The sequence below is a fragment of the Podarcis bocagei genome, assembly GCF_964188305.1.
Source record: "Podarcis bocagei genome assembly, chromosome: 7".
NCBI classification, from domain to species: domain Eukaryota; kingdom Metazoa; phylum Chordata; class Lepidosauria; order Squamata; family Lacertidae; genus Podarcis; species Podarcis bocagei.
In genome coordinates, this window is record NC_138132.1 from 5025490 (window position 1) to 5039173 (window position 13684).

General features: G+C 45.4%; 1 protein-coding gene across 1 annotated transcript in view; it reads right to left on the minus strand.

Annotated features, from left to right (window-relative positions):
• The window catches only part of LOC308590428 (cytochrome P450 2A13-like), an 80167-nt gene that overhangs the window by 37647 nt on the left and 28836 nt on the right, over positions 1–13684 (minus strand). The window lies entirely within an intron of this gene.

The following is a 13684-nucleotide window of genomic DNA, read 5'->3' on the forward strand; positions in this document are numbered from 1 at the left end:
GGGCTCTGGTCCATAGGGTCACGAAGAGTCGGACACCACTAAATGACTAAACAACAACAAATACATGTTTATGTTTTGCGGAGCAGGGCAAATCGGCAATCCCATTTAAAGAACAAGTGTGGAGGCTTGCAAGAAAATGTTTTGGAGTTTCCTCCACCTGCCTTTCCAGGCTCACATCCGCAGCATCCCTCTAAAGTGCTATGATTCTACTTTAAACGGCCATGGCTTCCCCCAGAGAATCCTGGGAAGCGTAGTCTGTTTCAATGTTCTGAGAGGTGTTCAGAGACCCTCCCTATTCGCCTCCCAGAGCTACAGTTCCCTGAGAAGAGGAACTCTGTTTATTTCCTACAAATCCCTGTTTGTTTGCTGTGTCCCATAGTGGTTATAGTGTCAGACTAGAACCTGGGAAAGACCAGGGTTCAAATGCCCCCCCCACCCTGGCCCTGAAGCTCATTTGGGTGCCCTTGGGCTAGTCAGTCACTCTCAGCCTAACCTGCCTCGCAAGGTTGTTGTTGTGGAGATTAAATAGGGAGGGAAATAACTATGTACGCTACCTTTTTCAAAATTACTATTTTTACTGAAAGAATTTCAATTATAATGGGGGGAAAGTGTTACAAAGGGGGGGAGTAAGAAAGAGAGAGAGAAAAAAGAGAATATACAAAAATGCTATGTAATATACTCCACCTTGAGCTTCTTGGATGAAAAGATGGGATAAATATGTTATAAGAGAAAACTGTTCCTTTATCCCTTATGGGGTATCCAAGAGCCATATGGAGTCCTTATGTATGTTCTCTATCGGTAGGAGAAAATAACGCAAGCCAACCAGAGAATATTGAGAAGCAAAGCAGCTAGTAAGCATGATCTTTATTAAACTGTTCATTATGTACTGAGTTGAATAGGATCCAAACTGCAGCAGTCTGATTGGTCCTAGAACAATAGGATCCAAAATGCAGCAGTCTGATTGGTCCTAGAACAATAGGATTCAGAATGCAGCAGTCTGATTGGTCCTAGAACAATGCAGCAGTATGATTGGTTGGCAGGAACCACCCAATCCTGCTCCAGATAGAAGTGAATCTACAACCTGATTGGCTTACAGTAGAATTCCGGAATTAGCCAATCATGTGCAGTCCATTGTGTAAATAATGTATATAAAGCAGATACTGTGAGGGGACTTTCATTCATTCCACCACACCACTATGAGCTGAATAAAGAGCATGAAATCACTTTGCGACTCTGAGTATATTTCACTGTTGCAACAGGGTGCTCTCACCCCCCCCCCCCACGCAGGAGGAAGGAGGACCCCAGAACATTGGTGTGGAAGCTCTTATATAGACTTTTGAAATTGCCTAACCTGTAGCTCAAGGCCACCCCCCAATACATCATACATACATCACAGAAGAGGCAGTCTACCACAGAATCCTGTCTGGTGGGAAACCTGTTAATGAGTTTACCTGGACAGCCTGGCCATTCTTTTGTGATGGTAAATACTTAATTCCTGAGTCCAGGTCACAGGCTCACCCTATTCATACCCAAATGTGCCCTTCAGGCAGGATTTGTGAGCACAGAGACAATGGGGAGGCTTTTCCCATTTCCACCCAAACTGAAGAGGAATATTTGAGGTCACTGAAAGAGTCAACATGGCTTTAGGACTCTTTTCCTGTACTGTTTCAGACATGTGACTTATATATTCATGTATGTGTTTGCCTGGTACATTTATGAACATTTATTTTATATCTTAGACCTTAAAATTCTCATAACAAAATACCATTCCCGTGCTTTAATCAAAAGGACAGGAACCTCGTGACAATGACAAAACTGTCTTGTTTCTTTCCATAATCCTGAGTTTATCTTTGGCAAATATAGTCTATTGTATAGGTCCAAACCAGTCTTTGTAGCAGAGGCTGTAATTGAAGTTTGCTAGAAAGACAAGATTAGTTTGCTGATCGTTATGTTAAGCGTTAGAAGGTCAGGAAGTTTTATCAATGCTTTCCAGGCAGGACTGAGAGAGACTCCAGAGCAAACCCACCTTGAGGAATCTGAGACCCTCCCTAGTCACCTCCCAGAGTTACAATTCCAGGGTTCCCTGTGAAAAGGGGTGCTGCGCCCATCGGGGAATTATAGCTTGGTGAGGGGAATGGCAGTGGCAGATTCAGGGCAGTGCAAGCAGTTCTCCTGCACTGCGTGCCAAGCTGATGGGGCACTGTTGTTGTTTAGTCGTTTAGTCGTGTCCGACTCTTCGTGCCCCCCTGGACCAGAGCATGCCAGGCACTCCTGTCTTCCACTGCCTCCCGCAGTTGGGTCAAACTCATGCTGGTAGCTTCGAGAACACTGTCCCACCATCTCGTCCTCCGTCGCCCCCTTCTCCTTGTGCCCTCCATCTTTCCCAACATCAGGGTCTTTTCCAGGGAGTCTTCTCTTCTCATGAGGTGCCAAAGTCTTGGAGCCTCAGCTTCAGGATCTGTCCTTCCAGTGAGCACTCAGGGCTGATTTCCTTCAGAATGGAGAGGTTGGATCTTCTTGCAGTCCATGGGACTCTCCAGAGTCTCCTCCAGCACCATAATTCAAAAGCATCAATTCTTTGGTGATCAGCATTCTTTATGGTCCAGCTTTCACTTCCATACATCACTTTGTTGGCAAGGTGATGTCTCTACTTTTTAAGAGGCGGGAGTGTGTTCCAAATTTTGGCCTCGCACATGGTGTTTGTTTTTGTTTGTTTGCCCCTGGAAATGGGGATGGTCTCCTAACAACTATCAGACCATATCCACGAAATGATAGACAAGAGGGACAGCAAACTCAGTGACTGCCCCGGGTGGCAAAAACCCCAGTTATGCCACTGATCTGGGTCCATCGCTGTCAATCTTTGACCAGCCTCGCCTGGGAGCAGAGCCCAGCTGCTCTTCTGGCTGCCAAGGGGCTGGAGGAAGCCAAGTCAGATGGAGGGTCAGTGGGAACACAGGCCCAGACAGTGCCTGCCAGGACTTCTGCCAGTTCTGCGCCCTGCCCAAAGGTCACATGCTGCGCTTTGAGATCCAAGGAGCTCCAAGGTCCAAGTAGGAGGCAGTTGAAGCCAAGACGCCAGGCCACGGTGCCAGAGGCAGCCAGAAAACAAGGAGCAGACAGAAGAAGTCTTTGACCCTCTGTCATACTGAACAGCTTTTGAAAACCCAAAACAGGGAGATTTGAACTCCTGCCCACATATTGAACTCCTGTTGCCTGACTATCCTGTCTCCTTGGACCACAGCATCATTCAAGCCCATCCCAAATATTGATCCACTGGCATTGAAGACATATTCCTACATTTACAAAGAAGAGGGTTGTCAAGGGCTGCCAGCAACAACGGCTAAGCTCTGCCTTCATGGTTGAAGGCAGTAATGTTTCTGTTGCTGGAAACCACAGGAGGGAAGAGGGTTGTTCTTCCACTCAATTCCTGATTGTGGGTTTCCCATAATAGGCATCAGGTTGGCCACTGTGAGAACAGACTAAATGAAAAAGCTTTGGCCTGATCCAACAGGCAGACTCTTCTTGTGTTGCTATGCTAACCCCCACAAAGATTCCCTTTGCAAATAATATAGGCATATAAAAATAAAGGTATTCTCTGTTGAGTTCCATCATTATTGAGAAAGCCACTTCTCCTACCTAGGCAATTATCTTTCCACAACGGTCAACACTGATGCCGAAATTCAGCATCGCCTGAGCTCTGCAAGTGCGGCTTTCTCCCAATTAAAGTGCAGAGTGTTTGAGGAGTGGGACATTTGCAGGGAAACCAAAATGGTTGTTTACAAAGCTATTGTACTACCAACCTTACTGTATGCTTGTGAAGCATGGACCACTTACAAATGCCATCTCCAACTTCTCAAAAGATTCCATCAACGGTGTCTCCAAAAAATCTTACACATCACTTGAGAAGACAGGCGAACTAATATCAGTGTACTGGATGAAGCAAAGATCACCAGTGTTGAAGCAATGATTCTTCAACATCAACTTCGTTGGACTGGTCATGTTGTGCAGATGCCTGATTTCGTCTTCCAAAGCAACTACGCTATTCCAAACTTAAAAATGGAAAGCGTGATGCTGGTGGTCAACAAAAGAGGTTTACAGACTGTCTCATGGCAAATCTTTAAAAATGTAGTATAAACCCCAACAACTGGGAAACACTGGCCTGCGAGCGCTCCAGTTGGAGAACAGCCTTGACCAAAGGTGTCATGGACTTTGAAGACACTCAAACTCAGAACGCAAGGGAGAAATGTGCTAAGAGGAAGGCACGCTGGCAAATCCACACCGTGATCAAATCCCTCCCAGGAACCAATGTCTCCACCGTGGAAGGATGTGTGGATCCAGAATTAGCCTCCACAGTCACTTACGGACTCATTGTTAAAACCGTGTTTATGGAAGACAATCTTACTCAGCTACGAGTGATTGAAGAAGAAGAAGAAGAAGAAGAAGAAGAAGAAGAAGAAGAAGAAGAAGAAGAAGTGTATCCCCCACTTTCTTAATTTGGAGTCCCCCCAAAAAGGGGGTGTTGTATACATGGGGGGTGTTGTATACATGGGGGGCATGGGGGCATGGGGGTAGAAGTGGAAGGATCATTAGGCGCGAGTGATCATGCTCTTCTGAAGTTTACTATACAGCGGAAAGGAACAGCCAAGCATACTAGGACTCAATTTCTTGACTTTAAGAAAGCCGACTTCATAAAACTTAGGGAAGTGCTGGGTGAGATCCCATGGACAGTAATACTAAAAGGAAAGGGAGTTCATGATGGCTGGGAGTTTGTTAAGAGGGAGATAGTAAAAGCACAACGTCAGGCAATACCAATGAGACGGAAACGTGGAAGGTGCTTAAAGAAGCCAGGGTGGCTATCTAAAGAACTTTTAACTGAATTAAGATTAAAAAAGGATGTGTACAAAAAATGGAAAAGGGGGGAAACCACCAAAGAGGAATTCAAACAAATAGCCAGCACGTGTAGACACAAAGTCAGAAAAGCTAAAGCACAGAATGAACTCAGGCTTGCTGGAGAGGTTAAAAGCAACAAAAAAGGCTTTTATGGGTATGTTCGTAGCAAAAGGAAGAACAAAGAAACAGTGGGGTCACTCAGAGGAGAAGATGGTGAAATGCAAACAGGGGACACAGAAAGGGCTGAACTCCTCAATGCCTTCTTTGCCTCAGTCTTCTCCGATAAAGAAAACAATGCCCGACCTGAAGAATTTGGAGCAAATGATTCAGCAAAGGAAGCACAGCCCAGAATAACTAAGGAGATAGTACAAGAATACTTGGCCAGTTTAGATGTATTCAAGTCTCCAGGGCCAGATGAACTGCATCCAAGAGTATTAAACGAACTGGCAGATGTGATCTCAGAACCACTGGCAGTCATCTTTGAGAATTCCTGGAGAACAGGCGAAGTCCCGGCAGACTGGAGGAGGGCAAATGTTGTCCCTATTTTCAAAAAGGGGGAAAGAGAGGACCCAAATAATTACCACCCAGTCAGTCTGACATCAATACCAGGGAAGATTCTGGAGCAGATCATTAAGCAAACAGTCTGTGAGCACCTAGAAAGGAATGCTGTGATCACCAATAGTCAGCATGGATTTCTGAAAAATAAGTCATGTCAGACTAACCTGATCTCGTTTTTTGACAGAATTACAAGCCTGGTAGATGAAGGGAACGCAGTGGATGTAGCCTACCTTGATTTCAGCAAGGCATTTGACAAGGTGCCCCATGATATTCTTGTGAAGAAGCTGGTAAAATGCGGTCTTGACTCTGCTACCACTCAGTGGATTTGTAACTGGCTGACTGACCGAACCCAAAGGGTGCTCATCAATGGTTCCTCTTCATCCTGGAGAAGAGTGACTAGTGGGGTGCCACAGGGTTCTGTCTTGGGCCCGGTCTTATTCAACATCTTTATCAATGACTTGGATGAAGGACTCAAGGGCATCCTGATCAAATTTGCAGATGACACCAAACTGGGAGGGGTGGCTAACACCCCAGAGGACAGGATCACACTTCAAAACAACCTTGACAAATTAGAGAACTGGGCAAAAACAAACAAGATGAATTTTAACAGGGAGAAATGTAAAGTATTGCACTTGGGCAAAAAAAATGAGAGGCACAAATACATGATGGGGGACACCTGGCTTGAGAGCAGTACATGTGAAAAGGATCTAGGAGTCTTGGTTGACCACAAACTTGACATGAGCCAACAGTGTGACGCGGCAGCTAAAAAAGCCAATGCAATTCTGGGCTGCATCAATAGGAGTATAGCATCTAGATCAAGGGAAGTAATAGTGCCACTGTATTCTGCTCTGGTCAGACCTCACCTGGAGTACTGTGTCCAGTTCTGGGCACCACAATTCAAGAAGGACACTGACAAACTGGAACGTGTCCAGAGGAGGGCAACCAAAATGGTCAAAGGCCTGGAAACGATGCCTTATGAGGAACGGTTAAGGGAGCTGGGCATGTTTAGCCTGGAGAAGAGGAGGTTAAGGGGTGATATGATAGCCATGTTCAAATATATAAAAGGATGTCACATAGAGGAGGGAGAAAGGTTGTTTTCTGCTGCTCCAGAGAAGCGGACACGGAGCAATGGATCCAAACTACAAGAAAGAAGATTCCACCTAAACATTAGGAAGAACTTCCTGACAGTAAGAGCTGTTCGACAGTGGAATTTGCTGCCAAGGAGTGTGGTGGAGTCTCCTCCTTTGGAGGTCTTTAAGCAGAGGCTTGACAACCATATGTCAGGAGTGCTCTGATGGTGTTTCCTGCTTGGCAGGGGGTTGGACTCGATGGCCCTTGTGGTCTCTTCCAACTCTATGATTCTATGATTCTATGATTCTATGTTATACACGAAAAAATATGGTACATGACAGCATAGGCTATTGGCTGGGCAGTGCCTCAAATGAATAAACATTTCTGAAATCGTGATACATAGAGCCTTCTGAAAGCGAATGTGAAGGGGAAAGTCTGGCCTATTTCTCCATCCTTGAGCAATGGTCAACCTATCCACAGCCAACAAATCTAGAAAAAGAGTTTTACAAACTAGTTCTACATTGTAAGCTTTGAATATTTATGATAAACAGAACCAGACATCAAGATTCTGGTCCTGTCTCCAAAACATGAATATTTTTGATGATACCAATGTAGATACATTGCCAAGGGAATTGGTCTAATATATGATCTTGGCAACTTGAATAGTCATTACAAAATCTTACACTGGGTGCTTGGCAACGCTCAGTGTGGAATATAGCGATAATGAAGAAAGCTGTGAATCATTTGAGAGTTTGACAAGGCTCTTCATATGACTTGGCATTTCTTTATTACATATACAGATAGGTAGCCGTGTTGGTCTGCCATAGTCAAACACGAAAGCTCATACCAAGAACTAACTTAGTTGGTCTTTAAGGTGCTACTGAAAGGAATTTTTTTTATTTTGACTTTATTACATATACAAAGGAAGCCTCTTTCTCAAGATAGCCCTTCTCCCCAGCCCGGCAGATCTGGAACTAGCCTTGGAAGTCAGTCTTTTTTGCTTGGACTTTGTTATGCTAACCCATGTGCCTCTCTTAAAATTTTGTTTTTCATCTTTTCATTCCCATCTCTTGTTATAACTGTTCTCTGTGTTTTATGTACATTATAAAATGAACTTTTAAAAAGGAAAATCAAATCCCCAATCCAGTCTTCCACAACCTGGTGCCCTCCATATCAGTTTCCTGAAAATTCATCAACCATTTAGTGCAAATTCCTCCTAACATTGCCGTTTTCGTATGCACAATTGCCTAAGAAGCACATTTTTGCAAAGCATTTTGTGGCTATGTGATGCCTCTGTGTATGATATTTTCACTATTATAGACCTTTTTATGCATGCTTTACAATCCCAGGATATGCACCTTTGTACTCTTTACTTGGCTTGGGGATTTACACTGCAAAATTCAGAGAAGTGCACATTTCAAAAGATGGCCACAATCCAGTTCATGGCTGGTTACCAAAAGTGCAGAGCCTCCAGCAAACCACATTCCTTGCTTTTTATTCAACGTTTTACTGCTCTTGTCAGCTTCAAACCTATTTCTTTTCGTCACATTTATATTTACAGTTCTGAGTTGCCTCAAGTCACAAGACAGCCAATTATTGGTAATAGCTATTGGTTTTCATATAGTTACTGTATTTCTGTCCAGTGCTTTTCCCCCCTAGAAAAATAGGTGCCAGTACTCATCATGATGTTGTTACAGTAAAAGTCACACTTTTCAATAAAAAAGAGGTGCTGATAATGAGGACCCTTGAATGACGATGAGGTCAAAGGGCGTCCCTAGTGGGAAGAGACAGAAGGCAGAAGGAGAGAAGTGACCTTAACAGAAAAGCCAAACCATTGCTTTGCTTTGCTTTTGTTGTTTGTTGCCGTATATGTATTTTTCAGATTGCTATAATTCAAAATGATGGATTAAAAATTAATGATGGTGATGGTGATGATGTAATTCACAGGGGAATACTGTGTCTAATAAATAGTCTTTATTTGCAAATATAAGCTTTGTATGCATTAATGCTTTGGAACTGGGCTGTATCTTTGCTCTTTTGCCCTTCCATGCTGTGACACTCTATTGTTTAACTTTTCAGTTCTTTGCTTTTAAAAAAACCCACGATAATAAGTAAAGGGTAGATATATTGGGGGGGGGGGTTGCAGTCCGTCCGCCCTCACCTGAGACGGGGGCAGGCTGGCCACGCGGAACCGTTCTGTGATCAGCTCACTCAGGGTGATGAATTTCTCATCGTCGTACTGGAACCTCTTCCCAAATACGATGGAACAGATGACGTTGGAGACGGCTCGGCTGATGACGACGGTGGGGTCAAAGGGCGTCCCTAGTAGGGAGAGACAGAAGGCAGGAGGAGGGAATGAAAGGTCTGTCTTTGGCAAGAGCACACGATGGCTACGCTTGTGGACCAAGCACCACAGAGTCTTCTAGAGGCGACCAATCCTTTAATTATGGATTTCTCCAGAGGCCTACCTTGCAACTTACGGAACTCCTCTGCCAGGCACCGGGCCTCTTCCTGGATCGGCTCCTCGATGGACCGTTTCCCCATCCCGAAATTCCTCAAGGTGGTGAGGCTGAACCTGCGAAGCTGCCTCCACCAATCACCGTTGGAAAAGGTCAGCCCTGGCCAAGCAATATTATGATTATTGCAATATTTTTGTGTATACCCCCCCACCCTTCTTCCTTGACAGGGACTCGGGACAATTTGCAGAGAAAATAGGAACAGGTGGAGTGGGACAATAATTAAAAAAAACAATTAAACATGAATATAATGTAATCTATTAAAAACATACATAAAATTACAATAACAACAACACGACACCAGCTCTTTCCTTGAAAGAACTCCTCTCCCAAAGGTCTGTTGGAATAAGAAGATTTTCACTTGCCAGTGGAAAGACAGCAAGGAGGGAGGTAATCTAACTTCTCATGGAAGGGAGTTCCAAAGTTCCAGTGAGAGGAGCAGGAGGATGAGAAGGGAATACTGACACTGGGTTGGAGACCCAAAAGCACTACTGAGCTGCTAAATATATAAGCTAGTGGTTTCCAAACTTTTAATAAAATCTATTCAGAGAGAGAGAAAATAATAATTTCCCAGTACAGATTGTCTCTTTGCTACTCCTCCTTTTAAACCTTGGCCGATTCATGTGTTATGTTTCCCAGAGACATCTCCCACAACCTCCCATTTCCTGACCTCCAATTTGCTGCATATATTTCTCCTAGCCTTTCTGCTGCTGAGATAAACAATACCCTTCGCAACCACTCTTTATGTGCAGGTTGAATGTTGCCAAGTACATTGCTTTCAAGAAACAATCAGTGTGGATAAATCAGCCTATGCCAACCTGGTGCCCTCCAGTCATTAGAGGGATGGGAACTTGCATCAATCCCAGTAACATCTGGCTCAGTTGGCTGGTGGGGGTGGAGTCAATTCAGTTTGTATTTACGAGATGTGCCAAGAACTGGAACACAGCTGCGAATCCATGCATCTCTGAATTTTGCAACACAGTTCTTCAGCCAAGTCAAGAGCCTCAAAAATAAAGCATGCATAAGAATTGAGCGGATTGAGTAAACAGGACCAAGAGTGAGTCCAATGGTCAAGAAAGTGGTTTCTGCATATGCTGTAGAGGGAAGTGAGGGGCAGGTGGTGCTCTTCCACCTGGGAAGGGAGCCCATCAAGGAGAAGGAAAACTCTGGTCCTAAAACCCTGCTGCCTTGTGGAATATCTTCAGGAGAAGTCAAGGCAAAGGATTAAACCCTACACAAATCCCTAAGGTGATTGGATGATGCCTTGTACGCCTCCTTCTGGCAACTCCTGCAGCCAAGCTGGTGTCAAACGTCTTGCTCTGCTTTCCTTGGGACCACATCAGTGGGACCAAGAGGGGTCTTGTCCTCTGGGAAGACCAGGACTCCCATGTACACTGCCCAGGCTTCTGCCCTGGGGAGGTCACTAACAGAATGGTTTGCTAACACAATGGTTTGCCTTCACCCCAGAGGCACACTCCATTGTCTCTAGAGACAGACAGATGCCAATATCTAAACATTAATTACCCGCCCTTTACCCTAAGGTCCCAGCGTAGGGCTGGGGGTTGCAACATTAAAGCACAAGGTTAAAAACAGCTTATGGCAACTTGCAGTCACAGAAATAAGGTGGGTGAAAGGCATTTTGGTTTGGGGAAATTGCTTTGCAATGTTGTACCTATTAAGAAAAATGTGCATGTTAGGAGAATCTTGCACTCAAATTTGGAAGAATAATTCGCAAACCAATGTGGATATGTGGGAAACCGAACTTAAGAGTGGGGAAGATGAGAAACTCATAGAAACCAAAATTGACAGACCATAGAATTGTAGACACCAAACCTCTGTTTGAAACCCTTCAAGGAAGGAGAGTTCACAACCTCTGGGGGGAGACCGTTCCACTGTCTAACAGCTTTTCCCATCAGATAAAAAGGTGAAGATACCCCTGACCATTAGGTCCAGTCGTGGCAGACTCTGGGGTTGCGGCGCTCATCTCGCTTTACTGGCCGAGGGAGCCGGCATACAGCTTCCGGGTCATGTGGCCAGCATGACTAAGCTTCTTCTGGCAAACCAGAGCAACACACGGAAACGCCATTTACCTTCCTGCCGGAGCGGTACCTATTTATCTACTTGCACTTTGATTTGCTTTTGAACTGCTAGGTTGGCAGGAGCAGGGACCGAGCAACGGGAGCTCACTGACTTTGACATCCCATCAGATAGTTCTTCCTGATGCTTAGTCAGAATCTCCTTTCTTGTAACTTGAAGCCATGGGTTCGAGTCCTATCGGCCCATCCCTAGCTGACGCTGATTGGAATTGTAGTCCAAACCAGATGGAGGGCACCAGGTTGGCACTCTACCATCAGACCCATGTCTGATGAGTGACAGAAAGATGGACTGAGCTGTGCCCCAAGCCCCCTTTCCCCACAGGGATGGACCTCTCACCGTGCTCATGGAAATCCTTGGAGAAGGACGGCAGCTGCCCTCTCGCGTTGAAGTCCTCTGCCTGGTCCACCAGGGCTTCCTTCACCACCTTGTAGCTGCTCAAGACCACGACTCGCCGCAGCCCCAGGTAGACTGTGAAGACCGAGCCGTAGACCTCGCCCAGCTGCCGGGAGAAGAGTCTCAGGTTGGCCCAGGTGTGAACAGGTGAGGGGATAACTGGACAGGAAAGGAGCCCAGTGAGAAGCTTCCCCAGCCACTCTGGGCGGCTTCCAACAAAATATAATATTGGGCTAGTCAGTCTTGGGCAGGTCATGTGACTGGCTGGGAAGATGTGTGTCCAGGTTTCCAGAGTCAACATGTTGGAGGGGATGTGCTTGAGACACTAGACTTCTGTTGACGCAGCCTGGAAATGCATCAACTACTTTTGCTATTGCATTGCACTGTTGACTCGTGTTCAGACTGGGGTCTGCTAAGACCCCTAGATCTTTTTCACCTCCACTGCTGGCAGATCAGGGGTCGCCCTTGCAATATCTGTGCATCTGGTGACTCCTGCCTGAATTCCAAAGTCCTTGATGACTAGGGAATCCCCCCCAGCTTCTCCCAGTCCTGCTTTATCTTGGCCTGTTTGTGGCCAAGGAGCAAGGCTGCAATTTGGGGAGAGACTGGCTCACATTCCTCAAGGTGGGTTTGCTCTGGAGTCTCTCTCAGTCCTGCCTGGAAAGCATGGATAAAACTTCCTGACCTTCTAACGCTTAACATAACGATCAGGACACTAACCTTGTGTTTCTAGCAAACTGTAATTATAGCCTCTTCTACGAAGACTGTTTTGGACCTATAAAATAGACTATATTTGCCAAAGATAAACTCAGGATTAGGGAAACAAACAAGACACATGGTTTCGTCATTCTCACAAGGGTCCTGTCCTTTTGCTTAAAACACGGGCAAGGTATTTATTCCCTCTTTTCCTCCAAGGAGCTCAAGGTGTTATTTTTGTATATTCTCTTTTCCCTCTCTCTCTTTCTTATAAACATCTTTGTTCTTTCCCCTCTCCCCCCCCTTTGTAACACTTCCCCCCCCCCTTATAATTGAAATTCTTTCAATAAAAATAGTAATTTTGAAAAAGGTAGCATACATAGTTGATCGCCGAAGAATTGATGCTTTTGAATTATGGTGCTGGAGGAGACACTTGAGAGTCCCATGGACTGCAAGAAGATCAAACCTCTCCATTCTTAAGGAAATCAGCCCTGAGTGCTCACTGGAAGGACAGATCATGAAGCTGAGGCTCCAAGACTTTGGCCACCTCATGAGAAGAGAAGACTCCCTGGAAAAGAGCCTGATGTTGGGAAAGATGGAGGGCACAAGGAGAAGGGGACGGCAGAGGACGAGATGGTTGGATAGTGTTCTCGAAGCTACCAGCATGAGTTTGAGGAGGCAGTGGAAGACAGGAGTGCCTGGCATGCTCTGGTCCAGGGGGTCACGAAGAGTCGGACACGACTAAACGACTAAGCAACAACAACAAAAGCATACATAGTTATTTCCCTCCCTATTTAATCTCCACAACAACAACCTTGCGAGGCAGGTTAGGCTGAGAGTGACTGACTAGCCCACGGGCACCCAAATGAGCTTCACAGCTGAGGTGGGGGGAATTTGAACCCTGGTCTTTCCCAGGTTCTACTCTGACACTATAACCACTGTGGGACACAGCAAACAAACAGGAATTTGTAGGAAATAAACAGAGTTCATCTTCTCAGGGAAATGTAGCTCTGGGAGGCGAATAGGGAGGGTCTCTGAACACCTCTCAGAACATTGAAACAGACTACGCTTCCCATGATTCTCTGGGGGAAGCCATGGCCGTTTAAAGTAGAATCATAGCACTTTAGAGGGATGGTGCAGACGTGAGCCTGGAAAGGCAGGTGGAGGAAACCCCCCCCCAAGCAATTTATTGGATGCCTCTGCAACAATTATATGGCAAGACATAAACATGTTAGCATTAAAAAAAGAAAAGAAAAATACCATTCCAGCCCCAACCTTAACGAACCTCGATCTAATCTGTTTTCCCATACCCTGCCCAATATTTGCAGTGAAACACCCATTACAGTATGTGGCCCTTGATAAATTAGCAAATTAACTTCTTGATTGGAAATGGCAGAGTCCCCCCAGCTGGCTTGGAAATGGGTTGGAGGACCGGGAGTTACTGGATAACCAATGTGGAGAGC